The following is a 5411-nucleotide window of genomic DNA, read 5'->3' on the forward strand; positions in this document are numbered from 1 at the left end:
ATCGTGGTACATTCTGTAAACAAGCCTGTAAGACACGTTTCTAGCAACGAACCACGTTGCACATTGGACAGAGGCTGCCGATGGCCCATGACGGGAACCGGCTGTGAGCGCCCGTGCCACACCCTTCTGAAGTGGCGAGAGCGGAACGTCCACCACTTTCCCGGCGCTCCAGCCCGCCGGCCACGCCCCGTTTATGGGGGATGCCCCCTGCCCTCCCCTGTTGTGCTGTCTGGCCTTGTCCTACCAACCGGGGGAGCTGCGCCCACCCCCCACCGAGAGGCACTTCCTGCAGGTTAGAGCGCCAGTGCCTAGTGCCACTGCCGGCCGAGCGCAGCCTCAGACAGGCCAGCTGTGGCCAGGGCACCGGGCAGCCGGGGCCAGGGCAGGTCCAGGGCAGCGCCCACCACCTGGACCTGTTGTCGGAGACTCAGGGGAGCAGCGGGAGCCCACGGGGTAGCCTGAGGTCCACGTGCGGCCCGCGCCAGCGCAGCTGTCCTGGGGGAACATGTCCCGTCCTGCGCCCTAAGAGCAGCAGAGCCGAGAGGGAGCTGGTGAGCGAAGGCAGGGTGGGCAGAGTGGACAGAGAGGCAGGGGGGCAGGGGGGGCAGAGAGGCAGAGCAGGCAGGGGGCAGAGGGCAGAGGGGCAGGGAAAGCAGAGAGGCAGAGGGGCAGGGTGGGCACGGCCAGGGCCCGGGCAGTGGGACGCTGCGGGGACCCTGGTGGCCCCTGCCCTGGCTCCGCCCGCCCGCGCCCTCCCTGGAGGCACGTGGCGTCGCTGAAAGGGGCGTCTGGAATGGAAACGCTCCCGACGCTGCTCCTCGGAGCCCCGTCCAAGTGGGTGCTGCCCACCCGGCCCCAGCCCCCGAGGCGTGCTCCCCTGGGCCCGCGCACATCGGGGCGCCGCCGGCCCTGCCCGGCCTCTCCCGCCAGCCGTGAGCCAGAAACACCCGCGTCCTGGCGTAGGCTGGCGCGCCTGGCAGGGAGTGGCTGCCCGCTCCGGCCACCACGTCAGGGGAGGCATCGGAGGGGGCCGGCTGGGGGCGCCCGCCTGTGCACGAGAGGCCCGGGGGTCCCGGGGCGCCCCGGGGCAGGGAGGTGGCGGGCTCTGTCTTCAGCGGGCGGCTCTGGCCTCGCTGACCCGCCCCGGGTGCGGCCGCCCTGTGCCCGCGTCCACGTGGGCCTGGGCTGGGGAACGTGGGCCGAAGCCCTTTGCCCCCAAGGCCGCCCGTGGCTTAGGCTGCGTGTCCGCCACGAGGCCGGGACCCAGTCGCAGGCTCGTGCCCAGCGGTCACTGGCCCCCTCGCCCTTGTGGGCACTGGGGCTCCAGCCCCCGCACCGCCCCTGAGAACCAGGGCAGGGTCAGTACCGGCGGCCTGGCGGGGGGGGGGGGCAAGGGGAGCCCCCGGGCCAGGGGCACGGCTGGTGGCGGGTGAGCACGTGGCCAGGGTCTGGGGTGGGCAGGCACCGGGGCGGGAGTTTGCACCCACACCTGCCCAGGGTGCTGCCGGCTGGTGGCGCCCCAAGTCCACGCAGCGGGGTTCACCCCCACTTCTGCAGAGGCCCCGGCGTGGCAGGGCTCCAGGGGTCCCGAGAGGAGCATTTGCCCCGGGAAGGGGCGCAGGAGGGCAGGGTGGCCCTGGGCAGGCCCCCTCTGGGCCCCGGGGACCAGCGCTCGGCTTTCCTCTAAGCGTCCCCAGCCTTGGGGCCGCATTTCCGGGGACGAGGATGACGGCCTCACGTGCCCCCAGGTCGCACCCAGGACGAGCCGCCGCCCCGCTGCAGGTGTCAGCCACTGCCCTGCCTGTCCCCCTGCAAGCAGTGGGGCGCTGCCCTCTGGGGGGCCCTGGGCGGGGAGGCTGGGGGGGTGCTGGCCTCCCCCCCCCGAGCCCCGAGGCACCTGCTCGCGTCCCTGCCCTGAGGGGCACAGGGGCCCCGGGGGGGGGGCAGCAGGGGCTGCGACCGGCTCCCAACTCATAGCTTCTCTCCAGCCAACCACACGGCATGTTCCAGAAGCCCTGCGGGGGTGCAGAGAAGGGGGGAGGGACAAGGAGGGCAGGGGCCGGCCAGGAGGACGCAGCTCTGTCCTCCAGCTGGGGTTCGGGCGTCCGCTCTGATGGCCGAGGGGGCGCTGTTACTCCACGAAGCAGGGGCACGGGCGGGAGGGGCGGGGGAGGAGAGGGGGGAAGGAGAGAGAGGGGGAGGAAGAGGGGAGGAGGGACGAGGCCCGGGCCTCCCTTTGCCGCCTCAGGGCAGACCCTGCGTGATTTCTTCCTGTCTTTTTTTTTTAAGAACAGTCTTGTGGAGAGTTGCTCCTTTCCAGGAAGGAGAGCCGCGCCCTGCCCTGGGCCACGGTGCCCCTCGGCCGCCCCCGGCCAGGACGACAAATCAGTGGCCCCAAAACAGCCGCCAGGGTGGGAGGTTGGGGGCTCCAGTCCAGCCGCCTGGGCCCCGCTTCCCTCCCTGGGTACCCCCCGCCGCCCTCCCTGGGGTCCCCGCCGCCCTCCCTGGGTCCCCCGCCGCCCTCCCTGGGGTGCCCCCACACCCTCCCTGGGCCCCCCCGCCACCTTCCTTGGGGTCCCCGCTGCCCTCCCTGGGCCCCCACCCCGCCGCCCGAGCCGCGCCGCAGCTGTCCTCCTGCAGGGAAGCGCTGCCCCTGGGCTGCGGGGAAGGGCCGTGGGAGGCTGGTCCCCTCCCCAAAGGCTGGTTCTGGGGTCCCAGGCAAGGGGCCTCCCAGCCCCACTCCCCGTCCAGGCAGCGGGTGGCGAGGGCGGCTCCCGGAAAGCGGCAAAAGAGGATGGTCCTGGATCGGTCCCCGTCCACTCCCAAATGTGGCCCCGTCCACCCCGGACCGGCTCGGTGCTCTCCCCGCAGCTCGGCCTTGCTGCCCCTCGGGGTCTCCCGGGGGGTCCTTGAGCACAGGGCCCCTGGCCCGGCCTCCCCGTGACCCCTGGCGCCTGGTCAGAAGCGGCTGCAGTGGCAGGTGCCTGCCGTGCCTCTCGGGCATCTCCCGTTTCGGGAACTGTGCTCTGGGGCCCCTCACCCCGCGGCGGAGGTGGGCGCCTGCGTGGGGCGCCGGTTTCCCTGCAGCCAGAGCAGGGCTGTGGAGGGCCCACGGCCCAGCCAGCCCCACGACCCCATGGGCGGCCGCGGTGCGGGGGCTCCGTCCACTTTGCTCGGGCCTCACCAGGGCTGCTTGGCGCGGCTGGGGCGGAGACAGACGTGAGCGGGGACGGGCCTGGAGCAGCCTGTGGGTGGGGTGCCTGAGACAGAGCTGCCCAGCCTCCCCCCAAGGTCCCGGAACATTCCTGGGGTGGTAAGGGGGCGAGAGGGGCGGCAGATGACCTCATTTCCTCTGAGGGTGCGCCGTGCGTGGGGGCGTGCGACGAGCCCCGGCAAGGTCACCGCGCCACGCTGGCGAGCTGGGGTCTGGGAACTCTGTGGCTTCGTGGCCTGACCACCTTCAAAGGCAGAGAAGACCCCGAGGAAGGGGGTCCGGCTGTGGCGTCGTGCGCAGCCAGGCCGGGGGTTCGTGGAACGCGGAGCCGCTCCCACGTGGCTCTCCACGCTTCCGTCAGGAGCACGAACCTCTTTCGTAAGAGAAACGATAACGCGTTTGAGACCCCTGAGCCCTGCGGCGGAGGAGCCCACGTGGACCCGCCGCAGCCAGCGCCGCCTTAGGCTTGGTGTCCTCACTCCGGAGGCGCACAGGCCTGGCGTGGCAGGGGCCACGAGCCACGCGTGGACGGGCTGGTGCTCGGTGCCTGCCGGACTTCAAGGTGGCGACGCTGGCCATCCTGCCGGGCGAACCGCCGCCTCCAGCGCCATCAGCGTAGAATGCTGCCGCCACGCCGCAGACTTGCTGACGCAGAGTGGGTGTCACTCTCCAACTGCGCGACTGAGCTCAGTCAGGCCCCGCGTGGCAGAGCAGCGTCTACGTCTCATTATGTGTTAGTTATCGTTTGTTGTGTAACAAATCACCCCCAAACTTCGCAACTCAACACGACACACATGTATCATCTCGCAGTCCGTGGGGCTGGGCACCCGGCACGACTCGGCGGGTGCTCTAGGGTCCCTTCCTGTACCGTGCGTCTCACGTAAGTTATTTCTTACTCTTCTCTCAATCCTGCAAGCTCAGTGGAGTTGCCCCTCTTTGCAGAAGAAACGACTTGGGTTTGGGAGGCCCAGTGGCCCTGTGGGGACCCGAGCCTGAAGCCCGAAGCAACAGAGCCCGAGGCCTCAGGGAGAAATGCCCACGGCATTGAAATTGCACGTGTGGTAAGTTGATACTCTCTTTCAAGTGATGTGGGGACCGTGCTGGAAGAAATCCTAGAATAATAACTGGAGGGGTGGACCGGAGTTAGGGTCTCAATACTTTCTCGAGGGCTTCAACAAGGTGGTTAGGCGTAGTTTGTGTATTTTTAAACTGTAAGACATCTCGCTGCCGTTAGACGTGCCAGCAGCTCCACGGGGGCAGGGTCTTCTGGAACCTTCTTTGGCATCCTCTCCTCTCTCCTCCCGGCTGGATTTTCACATCTGCTCTCAGCACAGGGACAACGAATACATTTTTTTGGGGGTCTATTTTCACAAAGCAAAAGGGAAATATCTTTGGAAAATAGGTGTATTAGTCAGGGTTCTCTAGGGCAACAGAATCAACAAGGGATACCTGTCGACAGTGAGAGATTTATCAGGGTCGCCCACGCAGCCGTGGGGACGCACCAGTCCAGGCTCCGCCGGCAGCTGCAGCCAGGGGCTGCGGTGAAAGTCCAGGGAAGGTCCTTGACGAGTTCTGGGAGATGCTGGCTGTCCAAAGACGAGCTGGGAAGTTCTCTCTCAATGCTGGAATCACTTTCCCTTTAAAGACATGCAAGTGATTAGGTTAAGCGTCACTCACTGCTGATGGCAATCTCCCCGGTTGCTGTAATTGTAACCAGCTCTCTAGGATTTACCACTGCAGTACAGTCAATGGTGACTAAAGTCCATAAATGCCCTTGTAGTACAGTTAGCCCAGTGCTTGCTTGACCAACAACTGGGCAGTTACCTGGCGGACCTGACACATGAGCCTGACCGTCACAGTAGGTATTTGACTAGACTGTGAATTAATATTTGCATGAGAACTCGACGTATTTGAGGCATTTAAACGCGACATCATGGTAGAGGGCGGCCGGGGGTGATCGCCGACAGTTCCACAGCAGAAGTCTGTGCTGGAAAACTCGAAGTTGCCGGAGCGCGTCTAGGGCCAGCCTGCTCTTTGGTGGCTTAAACCGCGGTGTCCGCCCACTGAGCAGAGGGTCCGGCCCCGCTAGCTCGGCTCAGATGCCGGCCCTCCTGGGAGGCGCTGGACGGGAAGGGCCGGGCAGGGGTCCCGTGACTTTCGCGCAGGCTCCACCCGCCTGCCGGCCCCTCCCGCCGCC

This window comes from Dasypus novemcinctus, chromosome 4 (genome assembly GCF_030445035.2).
Source record: "Dasypus novemcinctus isolate mDasNov1 chromosome 4, mDasNov1.1.hap2, whole genome shotgun sequence".
Classification (NCBI taxonomy): Eukaryota; Metazoa; Chordata; class Mammalia; order Cingulata; family Dasypodidae; genus Dasypus; species Dasypus novemcinctus.